Source organism: Cryptomeria japonica, chromosome 3, assembly GCF_030272615.1.
Source record: "Cryptomeria japonica chromosome 3, Sugi_1.0, whole genome shotgun sequence".
Classification (NCBI taxonomy): Eukaryota; Viridiplantae; Streptophyta; class Pinopsida; order Cupressales; family Cupressaceae; genus Cryptomeria; species Cryptomeria japonica.
Window position 1 is genome coordinate 13,265,623 of NC_081407.1, and position 21,058 is coordinate 13,286,680.

Below are 21,058 nucleotides of genomic sequence, written 5' to 3' on the forward strand. Positions count from 1 at the left end.
CAGTCTGTGATGGTCTCCGAAAGCTCCTAGCCAGCTGATCTGGTGGTACCACTCCATAATACACATCTCTCCAGTAGGCTATCTCCTCCTTTGCCAGCAGAACATAGGCATATCTAGCTCTTGTGTCCTTTGTTGTCTTCATCCCTTCCCTCAGTGTTGTCTCAGCCTCTATATAGCACTGAATATCCTAATCCCTCTCTCGCTCAATATCCCTCAGTTGTCTCCTGAGTCTAGTTGTATCCCTCTCCAGATCCTGGATCTCATCTGCTTGTCCCTGGCAGATCTCCCTCAAGGATAGTAGGTCATCCTCCTCCTCTCTTCCCTCACCCTATCCCTGTGGCTGCTCATGTCCTTATCCCTGTCCCTATCCTTGTACCTTTCTAGGATCCTGTACCTGTCTGGGAACCTATGCTACTGGCACCTGTAACGACAATCCACCTCTACCCCTCACTATATGAGTCTGCTGAGCTTGCCTCTCCTCTCCGCCCTCTCTACTCAAAGCCACTCTCCTCTCTACCACTGCGCCTCACCTCCATCGTCAGCCTCTACCTCCACTATCTCCATTTTCATCTCCATCACCTCCACCGTCTCCATCTATCAGTTCCCCTGGATTCGTCAGTCATGGAAATGGATGCTCTGCCCAATATACAGTGTACTCTGCATCCATCCTTGCATCCTTTACATCTGCCCATATGTCCCAAGGCATGGAAACCATCTCTTGCAGTTGTGTCACTACTTGATCATAAGATAATAATGGCCCCAAATGCACCTGATCACTCACTGTCCGTGCATACATCCCTGACCCCCATGGCATCCGTTGCATCCTGCCGAACTATCTGCATACCTTATCAATCAACTGTCTCTCAATGATATATGGTATCCTCTCTATACGATACCTACTTCGGAATACATATGGCATCTCCACTACGTGTTTACATGAAATGCCAAACCTTCCCCTCTTTCCAATGGTACCTCAGGATTTAGCAAATGAAAGGGTAACCTCCACCTGACATAAGTGGTATCCAATCTTCTGTATTCTTCCAACAAATTCCGAAGGATGATAGGATGATCATAAACTCCAAGCAAATCAAAAACCTTAGAAATTGCCTCTAGCGACAGGAAGAAGCAGGGGTTCCCGTCACGATCACATATTGCCCTTTTGTTTGGATCAAAGTTTCGTGCCAACAACTTCAGGAGATCAACATTAACATACACATTTGGAACCACAAGTTTTCCCATACTCAACTACCATGGATTGCAATTGGGCTCTGGTTTTTCATGTCTGTGATAGTGAAACAAAAAAAACACATATCCCCTAATAGTCATGTATACATCTCCTACATCAGCATAATTATCTTCTAATTTACACTTTGTGGACCTCTTACGTTTAGGGGTGGAGCCTGACAATTGATCCAGTAGGTCCTTATTTAGTTTTTTGTCCTCCCCCTTGGTTTTTGGACTTGTTTCGTCTGTTTTTTGTTTCTTTCCTTTACCCTTGCTTGTTTCCCATATTTCTCTCTTTGCAGAACCACTAGAGCTTTCCATTTTGCAAGTTCAATAGATTATTTGAAACAATCACAGGGGAATCAATCAAAGAGCTTACTTACCACCTTCTACTGTATCTTCAGCTTGCCTTAATGTCATTTCCAAGCTCCTATAATTCTACGTGCAACGTCCTTCTAGATATATTTCTCAGAGAATGTCGTTCCTGTAACAAAATATGTGTCTTAATTCTGCAAATCAATGTGCCATCTCTTTGAAATTTGAATTTATCTGATGATGTCTGACATTGGCTTAACTCCTTCCGTCACTGCTCTAAATTTGGCACCTTCCTAATAATTTAGTCGCTATAGATAAATATGGTTACATTAGTAATTGTCTACCTTTTGCATCATTTCGGCTTGAGCTATATTGACAAGTAACTGTTAACTTATTTTTTGATCTTCAACTATTTATACCAATAATGTCTCGGACGATGCCCATCGGTATTACTTTTAGTATCGGCATATCCAAAGATTGCTTTCCCAACTTTATAAGTCATTCTGATAAAGGTCTTATGTATTTTCTCCCTATCGCCGATCTCTTGCTAAATCGGGATAGTTCTCCCGACATCACTCCATTTATCGAGATAACTTCATCTATCGGGACATTGCTGATGCGTTATTTTTGACTTTGCAAGTTATCCTGAACATCTCCTAGATTATGTTCATCGATATTATTTTCATTATCGGCAAAGCAAAAAGGTGTTCTCTCGTCTTCATAAGTTATACCAATAGAGGCTTTATCCTTGAATTTGTCATAAGTCATCCCAAAATGTGTATCCTAGTTCATGGTATGCTATCGGAGTAACTAATCTAACTAAGCTTCTTCAATGTTTATGTTTTTGGTTTGCAGACTCCTTTATCGGAATAGTTTTACCAATATTACTTTATTCCCTGACTATCGGAATAGTTTCACTACTTGAGATGTGCTTGATAGGTTACTCCAACCTAATAAGTTATTCCGATGAGCTTCAAAACTTTCTTCCATTGGGATAGTTTACACTGTTTGGATAGCCTTCTTCTCGTACCTCGATCTTACATGTTATTCTGATGGACCCTGTATTGTTATAAGTGATCCCTAGATGTGTATCGGGATAACCTTACTCTATAGGCATTGTGAAATATTGCTATTCCATCCTTAGTAATTATTCTTATATATATATATATATATATATATATATATATATATATATATATATATATATATATATATATATATATATATATATATATATATATATATATATATATATATATATATATATATATATATATATATATATATATCAATGTTTGTGCTCGGTATAGCTATGCCGATAACTATGTCCAATATTGACTTATTAGACCAGGTTAGCTATCTCGATATAAAATGCTTCTTAATGTGGGTTATTTTGTTGATCTTTCTTAGGTCTATTAGGGATGATTTTAGGACATTGTGGTTACAGTATGTGAGGTTTTGTATTGAGTAAACGAAAACTTTTGTAGCTTCAACCTTTTGCCATGTTAAATGCAAAAGCTTGGTGACGACAGACATGCTAGGGGTATTAGGTGTTATTACTAGATTTTATTATTAAGTTTTTTTGCTAAGTCTATTGGTTTCATTTCGCTAATGTTTTTTTTATATTTAATCTTTTTCACAGGGTGACATTCATCCGACACATAGCACAGACAGGGATGCAGCTCCCAGCCCTTCTACCCAGTAGGTAAACCTCATTGTAATTGTATAAATTAGATAGAAGCAAAATGTTTTATTATTATGTTCTTGTCTTTAGGGTTTTGGATTAATTTTGATAATGTTACTAATATTCTTGTCATAGATGGATGTTCCAGGAAAGGCACCTGCATTACTTAATGACATCTATACAGAGCTAGACTCACTATTACGCGTTGATGACATCGCATATTCCACAAACCCTGTCGAAATGATGAGAAAGATCCAAAAAAAAATTAATAGAGAAATTATTGCTTTGGCATACCAAGTCCCTCAAACTGATACAATAAAAGAGAGGGTGCAACAATTGATGCAGAGAGCACAAAACTTGGAAGTAAGCAGTAATGAAATTTTTAATTATAACATAAGTTCAAAAATAGTTTATATTTTATACTCTTTTATGTCATGAACTAAAATATGTATGTGTTGTTTTTACAATAAATATTGCGTCCTCATCGAGCTAGTGGCCATGATCAAGGTACTCTTGTTAGTTCAGGTGATGACCATGTTCCATACATTAAAACTACTTTGTTGCTCTGATATATCCTTTATGTGTTCACAAGCTCCTTGTTGTTATCAAAAATGTGACTACTATCACTTGTGTTTTCATATCTTTTTAGACCATATGTTTCCTCTTTTATAGATCATAGAACTATTCATTCTTCATAACAGCCCCAATACGTCTTGTACTCAAGCAGTAAATAAGCATAAATTGCATAAATCAGATTATCAAAGAGTGAATCACAACTCTAAATCCAATTATTACTCCTAAATAACAATAGAATAAAGCTAATTATCAATTGAATTGAAATGATCTATCTAAGACTCCCTCAATTGACATAGAAAGGCTTCCATTGCTCTTCTCCATTGTTGTTGATGTAGGTGGCTCTCAATTATTGCACTTGATTTCCTGCATAAGATAAGCAACAATATTGAAGACTGTGATTCTATGATTCTAAAAAAGATAGCTTGAATTGATGAAAAGAGGTTGAATTTATAGATTTTCAACACAAAGGGGGTGAGAAATAGAACTCAAGTGTTGATTGGGAGACAACTGAAATTGATTGATCCGTTAACTCAATTGATTGATTTGTTAACTCATTTGATTGAGTAGTCAACTGGATTGATGGATTAGTCAACTGAATAGATGGATTAGTCAACTCACTTGATTGATTAGTGAGCTGAATAGATTGGGGAGATGACTAAATTGATTGATTAGAAGACTGAATTGATGGATTAGTCAGAAAAAGGTGATTGAGAGTTAAAAAGGATGATTGATGAGTTAACTGAGTTAACTGATTAGACAACTGATTTGATCAATCACTTCTGATTTTAGCATGTGTTGTAGGAATTTGAAATTGAATTTGATTTTCATTTTCAATTTGGATTTGAATTTGGTCATTTGAATGCTGAAATGCACATGAAATTAATTAAATAAAATTTAGATTTGGGGAAATGTGAATTTGGTGATACGAAATTAGATGAAATGAAGTGAAATTTGAATTTGGGGAAAGATGAAATGAAATTAGATGGAATTAATTAAAATTATAATTTGGGGATTTGGAGGAATTTAATTAATTAATTTAAATAATTTAAATGAAATTATTTAAACTTAGGAGATTGAACTAATTAAATAATAAAGATTATTTAACTAAGGAAAATGTTGCAATTAATTAAATAATTGATATTTAATTAATAATTGAGATAGGATTAATTGACTAAAATGATTTGAGAATAGAAATAGAATAATTAGAAGTGTTGAAGGGTGATGATTAGAATAAATAGTTAGTTTAATCAAATAATTAAAGAATTACTTAATTTAATAGACGAATAATTAGTGTAGAATTAATGAGATATTTTTAGGTGTCTATATTTGCCCCTCTTTGAGACAATGTCGAAACGATGTTGTTTTAAATAAAATGAAAAGAAAAATTGCCCCAGTATGCCTTGGTGACGCTAGGGTATAATGCCCCCTCAGAAAAAGTGGTCAGAAAATTTAGGATCGAAGACCAGTTTTTTGGAGATATGCTAGATAGTGATAATATGAAGTTTGAAAGAATTTTGATCTTGTTTTCTATGTCTAAAACTACGTTGAAGCTGGAGGGGTCCACGGGCCTTTATGTTAAGAAACCCTAATTTTTGAGCTTATAAATTAAGGATTGGTATGGGTTTGAACTCATTTGTATTTTTTTGTTTTAAAAGAATTTCTTAGAGAGATTAGAGCTTCTAGCGTCTTTGGAGCAAAATGGCAGGTCATAGAGGGAGGCTGCATTTATCTGAGCAAGTGCGATCTTATCAAAGACCTCTCGGCACTGGTGGCATGGTGAGTTGCCTGATTTTCTGCTTGTTTTTGTTTGTATTTTGCAAAAAAATTAATCATTTTTTAGTGTGTTATTTTTCATGTATGTTGCAATTGAGTATCGATATTACTGCAATTGATTTTATTTTGTCACAATCGATGTAAACACTTCACACTTGATGTTTTATGTCGCAATTGTTAACTTTGTGTCGCACTTGACAAAATTGTATCGCAATTGAATGTTTTGGATGGCATTTGTTTATATCGCGTTGCATTTGCTTATTTTGCTTCACATTTGGCATAAATATGTCGCATTTGCTTATTTTCCTTCGCATATGATAATATTGAATCACAATTGATAATAAAGGCCTTTCTTCTTTCAATTTATGCATCCTGATAGTTTTGATGATGTAGTTGACTCATTTTTATATTTTCCAAATGCAAGTGCATTATCCAGTACTTCTTGCTAGGCAGACAAGGCCAGATAGTCTTGATCGACGTCATGAGTTGGATGCAGATGATACCGCTTTGTTACGACAGGTTGGATTATATTATATAGCATATTTGCTTGAGGTTATGGCCAATAGGGCTATGATTACTGCTTTAGTTGAACGGTGATATTCGGAGACATGTTCTTTTGATCTACCGACTGGTGAGGCATCTATCACACTTGAGGATGTGTGGGTTATTTTACACATTCCGATATCTGGTAGGCGACTTACTTTTGATCGTGATGATGGTATTTCAACTTTGTGTACGTTGTTTGAGTGTGAGGAGCAGGATCTACATATTTGTGGTCGCTATGATATTCGTTGGGATGATTTTGATTATGATGATCTCAGCGTTGTGCTTGCTTGTACTTCTGTTGGATTATTGATTCCTGATAGACATGCCCACGATTTTCCTATTGGATGGGGACATGTTATACATGATATGATTATTGACGTCGATCAAGACTATCTGGTTGTGTGTGCCTAGCAAGAAGTACTGGATAATGCGTCTGCATTTGAAAAATATAAAAATGAGTCAACTAAGTCATCAAAACTATCAGGATGCATAAACTGAAAGAAGAAAGGCCTTTATTATCAAATGCGGTTCAATATTATCATATGCAAAGCAAAATAAGCATATTTATGCTAGCGAAGCAAAATAAGCAAATGTGACACAATATAAGCAAATGCGATCCAAAACATTCAATTGCAATACAATTTTATCAAGTGCGACACAAAGTTAACAATTGCAACATAAAACATCAAGTGCGAAGCATTTACATCGATTGCGAAAAAATAAAATCAATTGTGGCAATATCGATACTCAATTGCGACATACATGAAAATGACACACTAAAAAATGATTAAAAATTTGCAAAATACAGACAAAAACAGGCAGAAAATCAAGCAACTCACCATGCCACCAGTGTCAGGAGGCCTTTGATAAGATCACACTCGCTCGGATAAATGCAACCTCACTCTATGACCTGCCATTTCGCTCCAAAGATGCCGGGAAGCTCTAATCTTTCTAAGAAATTATTTTAAAACAAAAAAATACAAATGAGCTCAAACCCATACAGATCCTCAATTTATAAGCTCAAAAGTTAGGGTTTCTTAACATAAACGCCCGTGGACCCCTCCAACTTCAACACAGTTTTAGACATAGCAAACAAGATCAAAACTCTTTCAAACTTCATATTATCACTATCTAGAATGCACCCTTAGATGTAATATCTTTTTAGGTGCATACTGTTGATGGGATCAGGGATTGAATCTCCCTCCATTGTTTGCAAATGATAAGCGCCATTTCCAGTTACTTCTATTATGACAAACAAACCTAAATTTGAAATCTATTTAGCATAGTCTATAGGTCTGATGAAACCCATATCTAACAATTTTTGTAACTCAATTTTGACTAACAAGGCAATGTGAGGGTGCATTTTCCTGAGCTTTTGTTTGTATGGCTTTACTCCTAGAAGTAAAGGCAAGTGATGTAAGACTAATTCCGAGTCTAATCCAGGCATATCTACATAAGAGCATGCAAAATTAATGGGTCTTTGCTTAAAGAATTTGATAATTTTCTCTTTTTCCACTAGATCGAGGGATTTTGCTAGGTGAATGTTACGAACCTTTTCAGCATCGCCTATGTTGATTTCCTCAGTTTCTTATACCAGTAATGTTGACCGTGTTGGAATTCTACACTCTAGTGAGAAATGATGGTGTTGTCATTGATGGCAACTTACATGGCATATTGTAATAGACTCATATATGTATGAGATCTTGTAAATCATTTAGATATGATTAAAAAAAGGATATAGGAGATGAGATAGGAATGAGCAAATAATAAGGATAGATTTTGTATAAGGTTTATGGTTATACTATGAGTTTAAACCGATACTAAACCTGGCATAGTTGATGTTGATTTGAAGCAGTACATTGTATTGGATTTTCATGATCCATTTTGTAAGTCAGTGAGACTTCTATATTGTAGATTGAGTAGTGAGATCTAGGCAGTTGGCCTTCCTACATGTGCAGGCCCCTCATTGTAAGTAATATTTATTCATTGACCAGTGAGTGAATATTGTGGGTCACAAATCCCACTGAGGTTTTTCCCACACCGGGTTTCCTCGTTAAACATCTTGTGTTATGGTGTGTTTTCTATGCTATCTTTATTGTTCCTGTTTACTGCATTAATTCTTGTTTACAGGTACATTGTTATGGAATGCAAAATACTTAATAAGGTTAAATATTCTGTTAATTGGTTAGATATTGATTCACCCCCCCCCCCTATCAATATCTTTAGGACTATCATTAATCCTAACAATTGGTATCAAAGCCTGGTCCTCTATTTTCAAAAGCCTAACAACATGAGGAAGATTCTGACACCGGTACAAATGGAGAACTTAAGAAAGCAATTGGAAGGAGCTCTTGTAGACTATGATTCAAAGAAGTTGAAGAATATCAAACTTGAAGATGATCTGAGGACTGCACAGGAATTCATTCAAGGACTGCAGGAGAATCTCACTATTACTAGAAATAAGAGAAAAGAACTTCATGAGAAGATGCAGAATGACAATGATGAAAAGGAAACTCTTAATGAGCTTGTAAATAAGATGAGGCAAGAAAACATGACTATGAGGGATGAAATCCAAGATATGACTATGAGATTTTGTAAAGACATTGAAGATAGAAAGAAGAATGAAGATGACTTGACTAGGAGATTCAATGATGCTAGAAATGAAAATCTAAGACTTAGTCATGAAAATGATATGCTAAAGATAGATTTGATTCACATGCAACATGATAAAACTGAACTTATGAGACAGATAGGAATTCTGGAAAATGAGTTGGCTACTGTAAATCAACACAAAGAGAAATTCAAGAAAAGTTCAGAAGAACTTGATGATATGTTGAAAAGTCAGAAACCTAATGGAGATACTAATGGACTTGGATTTGAAGTTGGTGAAAGTTGCAAATAATCATGATCACAGTAAACCGATAAGACAACCTAATGCTTACAAATTTAATGGGAAATACTTTAACTGTAACAAGTATGGTCATAGAGAAAATCAGTGTAGATCTAGAAACAATCAGAATACTAATGCACCCACCGGTCAATGTTCCAAATGCAACAAAGTTGGTCATAATTCAGAAAACTGCAGAATGACTGTAAGATGTTATGTTTGTGGAAGATTTGGGCACTTATCTAATCAATGCAAAACACAAACTGGCATAGGATATGGAAAGGCTATTCAAAAGAATGATGTGACTTGTTATGCTTGTAACAAGATTGGACATATTGCAAAATTTTGTAGAAGCAAGACTTCTCCGGCAAACAATAAAGGACATAGTTTGAAAGGCAAAGAGAATGTTGATGAGGTAAAGCAAGAATTTTCAAGACAATGGATTAGAAAGATAGATCAAAATGTTGATGAGACTATTTCTTCACCGATAGAACAGAGTGTTACTCCACCAGTAGGAAATTCTTCATCCAATTGAGAAGTAACCCTTTGGGGGTATTGCACCAAGTTGAATATCATGCAAATTACCCTCGGTTGATGGTGAGAAGATAGATTTCTTCTTTACCGGCAGATGTGTTAAGTTTCCACTTAACCGACGAGCATTTAATGTGGTTGTTGGAAGAAATTTCATTATAAATCATCAGTTTTCCCTCTTCTTTGATTCACCGAGCATTCAAACTAGTAGAGAGCATGAAAATCTAAGCGAAGGCAATTAAGGCGAAGAAGTGAAGTGATTTCTTTCAAGCACTCAAACATTATCAGGCAGCTTAAGGTATTTTTCAAATGGCTTCCTCTTCTGCTCCCGAATTTATTGCAAACCCTACTGTTGTGGAAATTGTAAAACACCCTAGGCCCATTTTCAAAATTATTCCCAAGATAGCTAAGCAATATGATTCCATAGGTGCATTCTCAAAAATTCCTAAAGGAGTAGCTTATGCTGAAGACCCTAGAATTTATATTCACTGCAATATTGAAGAGTTAGGTTATGTGAAAGTTTTAAAGATGTTTAAAACTATAATTTGTGATGAAAATGGAAATGTCAAACCCGAGCACAAGGTTATTGAGACCTTAGGTTTTGTAGAAATCTTGAACATCCCTGAATTTCCAGAGGAGGTAGTGAGAATTGTCCTAAGTAGGGCACATGGAGAATTTCTTTGGTTAGATTCAGTCTGCAAATTCACCCGGCAAGCAATTAGGGCAGTGACGGGTTTACCCTCTATCAGTAGCAGACCAGAAAAAACAAATAAGGTACCTAACAACACAGTCATGACCTTAACAAGAGAAACATCTGATAGTAGAATTTTGAGAGTAAATGGCATCAAGAATATCAATGTAATATTCATAAGTATGATTTTAGGCTGTAAGACCACACATGCAAGCCGACTTAAGTCAGTTTCTAGTCTTTGCATTAAAAGTGCTTATGATATGGTAAATAATGATGCAAAAATAGATGTATGTGAATGGCTAAAGGATGAACTAGTTGATAATTTGAAGAAGATAAAAGGTGAGAAGAAAGGAACATTTCATTTTGGTAATCTTTTGGTATGCCTTATGTTGTATTTTTCAAAACAAATTCCAAGTATTGGACACAAAGATTTTGGATATGACATACCAATAGGCAAACAGTTGCAAGAAGCCTTCACCGGCATGGGTACTGCTAGGGAAAACAACATAACTGAATATTTCAAAGCTTTCCAAGCCAAAATGAAAACAAGAGAGAAACTACCACAAAGTATAGTAGACAAATATGATAAGGAAATCTGCTTTGTGATTAAGAAAGATGAAATATGGATGGAATCAATTCTTCCTAGAACTGTATGGGTAACTGAAATGGGGTATGAGGCTGATGTAAATATTATTGAGACTTATGCTAAAGCTCTGTTAGAAGCACCTAGAGAACAAACGGAAGAAGTTTTTGGCAGTGCGGAAACAATTGAGAGTGGTGTACAAACAATGAAACAAAGGAAGAGAAGAGAAAAGTATATAAGAGATGCATCAAAATAGGTAAAGGAAATAAAATAAAATGTTATGAACCTTACTAGAATAAAGGAAAGTGAGCTGGAAGGATTGCAACCAGAGGCACATATCTCACCGTTTGGCACATCATCTGACAGTGAGATACCTATTGAGTTTAAGAGAGTTGATAGGAAGAGGAAACCATCACTGGTACCCTCTCCTCCACCCAAGAAAACAAGAACTCTGAGAAAGAAGAAACAAGTGGTAAGACAACTGGCAAAGAAGTTGACACCTAAGAAGAAACAAAAACAGGTGATAGACTCATGACATATTGTAATAGACTCATATATGTATGAGATCTTTTAAATCATTTAGATATGATAAAAAAAGGATATAGGAGATGAGATAGGAATGAGCGAATAATAAGGACAAATTTTGTATAAGGTTTATGATTATAGTATAAGCTTAAACTGGTACTGAACTTGGCATAGTTGATGCTGATTTGAAGCAGTACATTGTATTGGATTTAATAATCCATTTTGTAAGTCAGTGAGACTTCTATATTGTAGATTGAGCAACGAGCTCTAGGTAGTTGGCCTTCCTGCATGTGCAGGCCCCTCATTGTAAGTAATATTTATTCATTCGCTAGTGACTGAATATTGTGGGTCACAAATCCCACCGAGGTTTTTCCCACATTGGGTTTCCTTGTTAAACATCTTGTGTTATGGTGTGTTTTCTATGTTGTCTTTATTGTTCCTGTTTACTGGTACACTGTTTTAGAATGCAAAATACTTAATGAGGTTAAATATTCTAATTCACCCCCCCCTCTCAGTATCTTTGGGACTATCATTAATCCTAACAGACCGTTCTTTACCAATAGGTAGGGCAGCTATTATGTGTTCAACTTTATCATCACTATCATGATTAAGAGAAGATCTCGCTTCTCCAAAATATGCAGTTATGTCTAGATCTACTGCAGAGCTAGCTTTGTGATCATTATAAGGGAATCCATCCCTTGCACCCAAGAATTATGCTATAGCTTCGTCATTTTGGAACCAATCTAATTGTGGCTCTCCTTCTTCCCCCAATCAATCAAACATGGGGGACCAAGTCTTTTTCTCTTTTCATTTTAGAGGATCCAGATATCATGCATACTTGATTATGATCTGGTGTTTCTTCATCATATACTGGTGATGAGTTGTCTTCATTGTCAGATGGAAATTCATAGTCATGAGAATCTATGATGCTTTCTATGTACATTTCACTTTTGATTTTGTATCACTTATCTGCTCTTGTTTTGGTAACTAAGTTTGTTGTAAATGAGTAGGCCTCCTTTGTATTGTGGATACCCTTCTTAAGCCTGGTATTAGTCTTTGCAGTCTTTCTTCATCTGATTCAAATTGAGGTATTGAAGTCATTTCTCTTAGCAAGAGTATTGACAATAACCAAGGATTTGGTTCATCTGTTGGTGTTAAGCTTGTATCTGTTACCATGTCTTCTTGTGCAGATGATTCTGTAAAGCGGAAAAATCGAACCCTAGTTGTTCTCCCCTCCCCAACTCCAAGGAGAGAGAAGGGAGAGTCTCTAAGGTTGATGGTTTTCACTTAGGGGAGACTTTACATTCAAAAGAGGGGTTGAAACCCACAAGATCCAATCCCACGCAATGCAAGATTGGATTCTAAATGAGTTTCAAGGGTTAAGACATCAAGGATACCCTCTTTTGTAAAGAATATAGATAGAATGATTGAACTAGGAATGCACGTAGAAGCAAGAAAGATTCACTTATAAACAGAGATAGGGATATGGGATGAAGCTGCGGACCTGGAATTAGCAGTAAAATGTTGAGACGGTACTGTTCTGCAAATTTGAGCGAAAGTTGACGGGACGATGGCGCCTGACGTGCACACGGTCCTCCGAAAAATCTGCGAAACGAAGGGGGATCTGTTCGTCTCTGCACAAGGATTCCAGATCTTCAATTACAGCCGCGTACCTGCAACCTACACACAGAAAAGAGAGGACGATTGGGGAGTTAGGGATGAGGGGTTTGCCTTTAGGTCAAACCCTGGTTTTGGAATTAACCAAGAAATGAGAATGCTGTAAATGTAAATGTTTGTAATGTAAACAAGTACTGATACCTTGTTGTAAGAATGTTTGTATTCTTACATGCGAAGGTGTAATGTATGTAGTATGTTGTATGTGATCTCCTCTTCAATGGTTGAATCCTTGTCTTGAATGCAACACTTAGCCTTGAATGGAGACTTAGAATGCTCAATTGCTTGAAGGAATGCTTGAATGCTTGAATGTTTGAATGTTTGAATATCGCTTCCGCCTTTTACACATATGTCTTCCTTTTTTTTTTCTACCTCCTCAAATGGGAGAGGAAATGTAGTTTATATACTTGTCAATTAGGGTTGATAGACTAATTTTCCCGACCTTAGGCCGACCAGGAAACATTATTTCTCGAATTGCAAACTTAAAGACCCGATGCCCAAAAGAGACCGGGCCCAAAATAGGGCCAGGGACCAGGGCGCTGGGTGCCATGGTCCTGGGGGACCAGGGCACTGGGCGCCCTAGTCCAGAAGGACCAGGGCGCTGGGCGCCATGGTCCCACCTCCCAGGACAACAGGGTGCAAGGAGGGATCAGGCTAGGGTGCAGAAAAATGCAATTTTTGGTGTCGTAAACAGGTTTCGGGGTCTCCATTCAGGTTCAACATTGCGCTGCCATCGTGAAGACCCAAATGCAGTCGAAATTGCAAGTGTCACAATTTTAGGACGCTACAGATTCAAGTATTGTACTGCTGGTTGTCCCTATGTTAGGTTCTTGCAGAAGTTGCCTCATGTCTTCACCATCTGGTTCTGTGATAGGAGACGTTGGTAGTTTCTTTCTGTAATACCCTAAAAATGGTCATCTAAACCATGAGCCCCTAATCTCGACAAAGTCACCAAGGTCCTAACCAAAGGCAATTAAATAAATCTTGAGCACACAATTAATTTCTAAAATCACCAATGTCACATGGAAAATAAATCAGCCAATATTAATTAAATATTTATTTAATTAATTAAATCATTCCAAGTAAATCATTTTTTAACAATTATCCTATTTATTTTATTGAATATCCTAGCATATTTAATTAAATAAATCAATTTGCCATCAAATCTTCAAAAAATGAATTAATTGACCAAAAAAGAATTAAAAATTTGAGAAAAGAAATCAATTGGAGATAATCTTGAAAAACAAATTAAAATTTGATAAATAATCTCAAAGAAAACAATTAAAACAATTAAATATTAAAATTGAATGAAATAGATAATAAATCAGTTTTTTCTTGATTTTATCTTAATTTTAGTTCAATTTCCTTTAAAATTGAGAAAATCATCCAATCACATCAATTCACCTAGATTGTGCTTCCTCTTGGAAAATCTTGACTGCTCATTATCATTTGATCTTAGCCGTTGGTTTCTTTCTAAATTTTCTATAAATTCAAGCTCTCATCTCTCATTCAAAGATCTTGGAGAATATATTGTTATAAGGTTGTTTTTTCTCTAGGTTCATTGAGAATTTGCATTGAGATATTGCATATTAGTTACTTCATATTGCTTAAATCATTTAGCTTAAATATTCATATATTGCTTAAATCATGTTAGATTAATCTTGCATTCATCTAGCTTAAATCCATGCTCATATACATTAAAAATCCTTCGTTTAGGTGTTGTCTAGTCACTGGATAGCTTAGCAATCTGAGAGCAATCTAAACTCGCATCTACTAGAAGGCAATGGGTAGCTTTGTAATAATTATTATTCATTGATTATTGATTTACTAACCATGCATCTAATAACTTAATTGAAGTGTTGTGTATTCCAGATATAGATACAGGTTCACTTTTCAAACACACACTTTCTTTTTTGAGGTGGAAAGAAATCCATTTGTCTTATAGGTATGAAATCTAAGGGTACCTTTGGCCTGTTCAATATATCCAATGTTCATTGTCTAGCTTATGTCATTGGTGGCACATAGTTATATCCCAAGCCTTGATTCTTTGGGTTTTCATTTGGCAAAATAGGTTCTAATATCCCTTGCTTTTGTATCCCTAATCCTGTGGTGCCATCATATCCACATTTTTGTAACATCTTGAACTTGTTTCCATATTGATGTAGAGTTATCCTGGGTACTACCATGTCATCCTCCTCTCTCTATATATCCAGTGATTAATATCTTTGTTTAGAGATTCTTCTTGTAGATCTCCCCATCTAATGAAGGAACAAGAATCTGAATATTTTACTATTTCTTTGCCTTTATCTTGCTTCATTGTTGTGTTCTGAGGCTTCCCAAAGGACCTGGAAGAAAATGATGGTTGTTTGGTGTTTGATGTGCTTGAAATGGAATATTCTCCACAACCAACTTCTTTAATATGCAAAAAAGATGTAGTTGGTGTATTTTTCTCTATTTTTTTAATTGATAATGATTCGATTTGTAGGTGAATAGGAGCTTCTTGATTGTTTGGTACTTGATTGTCTGAGCTTACCCTTAAATGATTACAGTGTTAGAAAGGGTTCGGGTCACCATGGACAGTGATCTCTATACCATTGTATGGGAACTTTACACATTGGTGAAAAGATGATGGTATTGCTTGCATTGTATGTATCCATGGGTGACCTAATAGCATATTGTACCCCAATTCTCTATCTAGTACTTGGAAGGTGATATTTGTTGTAGCCGGTCCCACTTTTACTGGTAAAGTCACCATACCTTTGGAAGGGCGTTCCTCATTGTCATAGGATTTTGTATTGATTCTCTTAGTAGAGTCAATATAATGTGCATAATATCTGAGAGCTTTGATCAAATGTAGAGTGCATATAATGAGGCCTGCACCACCATCTATTAGTACTCTTTGAACCATTTTTTGGTCAATGAAAGCTTCTAAGTGCAACGGATCATTATGCATGAGTCAGTTTGCAGGAGCATCCCGTTCAGTGAATGTGACCTTTGAGGCTGACAAGTTTCCCACCATTGATTGAAATGTGTTCTTATTAATGTCCCTAGCAACAACCGAATCTTGTAAGGCTTTATCCAGGATTGCTTTATGGGCTGGTGATATACACAACAACTCAAATAATGAAATTTGGGCTGGAGTTCTCTTCAATTGATCCACCATATTATAGTTTCTAGTTATTGAAGGTTGGTTTGGAGGTACTCCTTGTTATGTGACTTTCGATCTTCTTGTAATGATGACACAATCTCCGCTTCTAGGATTCACTATGATTGTAGCTACCATTTCATGTCCTTCACTTAGCGTATTAATTTTATAGTCAAATGATATATTGGTATAATTGGCAATATTGTCTTGTGTATTAGAACTGGAAGCCTTTCCCTTGTCATGTTTGACAAAAGGATCTTTGAAAATGGTATGATTTATATTTGTTGCTTTATTATCCATTGTAATCTCACCTTGATCTATGAGATCTTGGATGAGGTTCTTCAATTTATAGCAGGTTGTTGTCTTGTGACCCTTATTACGGTGATATTCGCAGAAGTCGTTGTCATTCCACCAAGCGGGCTTAAATGGACCTGGTTCATATGGCCTAGCTTTCGGTAAAGTTATAGCATTGCTCTGTATCAACTTCTTCAATGTTGATTCAATAGGTTCTCCAAGGGGTGTGAAGTTCCTTCTAGGTGTGCCTATCCTTGGAGGCCTTGGATTATTTTACTGTAGAACATCGATGTCATTTGTCTAAGATTGGTTCTTATTAGTTGGCCCTTGTAGAGATATTGCTGGTTGATCTTTGTTCATGATACGTGCATCAACAACTCTGTCATTTGTGAAATTTTTGTTTCTAGACCAAAATTTTGGTCTTTCATTGCTTGTGCTAGTGGTTGGTCCACTATCCTTTTGGTGTTTCAATATCCCTTGTTCTAATAGGACTTTCTCACATTTGATGCCTTTTTTTGTTATGTCTTTGAAATTATTCAGGCATTTCATTTGTAATGGATATTTAATCGGAGGAAAAAGATTTTAATTAAAGATGTCTACTTGTTCCGCTTCAGGGATGTGATTGAGGCATCTACGATATAGGCCTCTCCATATTTGTAATAATGTAGCGAAAGTCTCACCTTCTTTTTGTTTCGTTGCACACAAATCCATTAATGTGATTGGATTATCTATGTTGAAGGCAAAGTTGGATATAAATAACTTAGGTAATTATCCCCATGAAGTAATTTTTGGCGGAAGGTGCAAAAACCATTCTAGTGCATCAAGTATGTATCATTGTGAGCTACTTCAATGCATGTCGTGAAGAATTCTCTTATATGATCTCGAAGATCTCCTTTCCCTCTATATTTGTCAAATTTTGGCATTTCAAAATGTGGGGGAAAAGGTGGCATGTATAATTTTTTGTCAAAAGGATAAGGACAAAGATCTTCCATGGTATATCTCTTTTTATCATTCCCTACTTGTATATTGGCCATTTTCTTTTGAAGGTTCTCCATTTGTTGAGTCAGTAGTTCTATTTGGGTTATTGGTGTGTTGACTTGATGAATGTTCCCTACAAAAGGAATAGTATTTGAGTGCCTTTGAGCTTGTTGAAATGTAGATAAACCAGGTAACTATGTACCATAAGTCCTAGCAAGTGGTGTGAAGTATGCAAATTGCGGAGTAGTGTTTGGCTGAGCCAAGCTTGTTATCCCTGGATTCACATTCTGACTATTGTAGGAGGAACCAACCGAAACTGTTGGTTGAGTTATATTTACCAAGGTAGTGGTATGAGATATTGGAGCTTGTAGTGTCATATTTGGCGTTGCCCATGTTATAAGATTGGCACTTGGTGGTGTCATTGTTGATTGTATTGAGGTTGTAGTCATATTTTCATTTTGAGATATACCTTGTGTTGTTGTAGTAATTGTTGCTTGTGTCTGCGTTGTAACGGGTATTTGAGGTATATTCTGGTTTAATGTCACACCTTGTGGCAATATTGTTGAAATATCTACCCTTGGTGGTAGTTTGGCCCCATTTTGTACTAAGAAAGCGAGATACATATCACTTTCACTATTAATGAGAGCGTTGAGGATCATTAATGTTGCAGGATCTTGTTGGGATGCTTCAAGATCTTCCTTTGTCAAATTATGTCATATTTCATCAAGGGAAGGCATCTTGTTTAGGTTTGTTGACATTTTTGCGGGTGTGTAACCCTTTGTTTGTTGTTGTGTGGATAGATCCATATTCCATGTTGGGTTGACCAAGGGGTTGTTGTTAGGATCCATTTGATTTTTTGCCTTTTGAGCATTTGTTAATGGCATGAATATTGCTTGGAAGTGATCTTGACTCTCTAAGATGTGTATGCAAGACTTGGTTTAATGCAACTAAATATGTTTCTATGACACCCTAAAATGCAGACAACATTATATATGAATGATGACTTTCTATCTAGGATTTCAAAATTCGGACATGAGATTTTCAGCGTATTACCGGAAAGCTTCAAAATCTGCCTCTTCTTTAATTCGGTTTTCTAGGTCTATGTCTATCTTTACTGATTTTCAAACTTCTTCATCTATGACAACCTGGACTATGTCATATTGGTTTTAATCAATTATTAATTCCTCAGCAAGGGTATTTAAACCATCAGTTATTTCTAATTGAATGTTGTTTGCCCCAAGATTCGGTTGTTCAAATGGGAATTGATCATTTCCTTTTAGACCCATGCATTTGAATATTACTGAGAAAACAATGCAGACTCTAAGAATGAATGAATGATACCTAAAATGATGGAAACTTTTTCTTTTTCTAACACGGTTTGAGGAATGTTGCTATGGTTTTCTCTACCAATTGTCTAATGGCTTCTTTTTGAGCTTCTCTTTGTATCTTTCTCCTTAGTTTCTCATCAAGGCGAATAGACTTTCGGATTTCATCATCTATGACAGTCTCAACTGTATCATATTGGGCATGACTGACTTTTAATTCCCAAGTGAGGTTATCTAAACGATCAATTATTTTTAATTGGTCAATGTTTGGTCCAAGATTTGGTTGTTCAAATGGGAATTCTCCATCTCCTCTAAAACCCATGGACTTAGGTATAATTTCCATAATCTAATGCGACACTAATCTTAAGGTACTTTGGTGAAATGACTTGTGTGAGGACTTTGTGTCATGATTCTAATGGAACTTCTACATGAATTGAGTACCTAAGACCTATGATCACTTGAAAGTAACATTTTCATCATCTTTGAATTTGTGCAAAAAGGTTTGGCTTTGACGTTGGTTTTGTTGTTGGCACTTGTTTTTCTTGTTGAAGTTTTGATCTTATTGAACATTGAAACTTTTGACTTTGTTTTGATTTAAATCTTACAATGTTTTGAATTTGTTGAAGTATAGAAAAGAGCACAACAGTCACATCAAAAAGAATAAAACCATGAATATAGCAATTGTTTAGGAAATTTTTTCAGATTTCCATGAATGTTGGAATCTTTTTCAAGACCCAATTTTGTTTTCGTTGTATTTGGACAATTTGATATTAGACAAACTCTCCTAATGTCAAGAGGTCACAAGTATTATCACAACCCACATCTTGATACTCTGTCAGCTCAAACAGTTGTGTCACACCCTAGGGTGCACCTATTTTTTACCTTTTTCCAAAAATTAGATCAAAGAAGATGGCTCCTCAATTGGTCCATTATTCTGGGAGATTTATGGTGAGTGTCTTGGGGGCAGATTCTTCCCCACCTTTGCACTGTGATAAAACAAGTGTCTGGTTACCGACTCAGCTTGGCTTCTAATTTCTATGGTGTTTAGATAGGGTTCCGTTCGAGTGGTCACAATCAACAACGTTTTACACTCCGTTGAGGGAGGTCTCTCAGTCTATAGAGGTTATGCTCTACAGATTTTAACGCACCGTATAGGCACTGAGGGAGGTATAACATCGTTGTGATAACATGTAACACTCGTCGCACATGATTTTCATCACATATGTATTTGATTATAGTGTATTGGATTACTTGGTTTTAGTCGTTGGCCACTTAGGTCATTCCCCTCTCACCGACCTTAATGGCGCCCTAAGGGCAACTCGGGAGGGTAGGCCTTCTAAAGGATTTAATTGAATAAAATAAAGGAAAGCAAGAAAGAAGAGAATCTAGTTTTCTGATCACCCATTGAAGGGGAGAGCATAATACCTATCTCCTCGAAGACACAAAAAACAAAGTTCTTTTTGACCTTTTATTGCAATGATTTTCTATTATAAGTGGAGATGTTTCTCTACACACACATGGTGTTCATTTTAACCAGCATAGCAATGATGAAAGTTGTTTTGTTCTTTATTAAAGCACCAAAAAGAAGTGTTTCTAAGCTACCCCTGTAGAAAAATAATAATGTTAGTCAACACATGGTAGGCTATCTAGCCTAAATTTTAGGTTACAGAGTTCTGTCTTTTCACAAACAGAGAGGTATTCTGGTAAAAACCAGAACTGTAATAAAATAGAAAGTCAAAAACTAAATCTATCAAATGCAACTAACCCACTAATCAAATGTGAATTGATATAATATCAAAAGCGACATGATGACTAATCAATTGTGATATGATGAGATTGTTGGCATTTGGTATTTGGCATTATAACAAACAATGGGATATTGTTGGCATTTCAATAAGGATATTGAGAAGGTTGTTGATGATTATGGATATAACTAATTAAGGATGTTTACTGTCTTAATATTATTATTTTGTCATTGATGTCAAGAAATTGATTTTCTAATTCAGTATGATGTTGCCATATCTTGAGAAGTATGATTTGATGAGTATAAAGATGTCGATAGAAGACACAGAAAGAATATGATGAATAAGGGGAGAAATAAGTTATTCAATGGGCAACTATTACCAAGTTAGACAATGATGAGATCATGATGATTAGATTGTTTTGATATCCTACATATGTTATTGATTGAAAGGTTAATACTACACTATTTTACCGAGCAAAGAACCTAGTCGGTAAACCCTAAGGTTATCGCTATCAGTTAATGAAGGTAGAATGTCTACCGAGTGAAGTTTAGTATTCATCGAG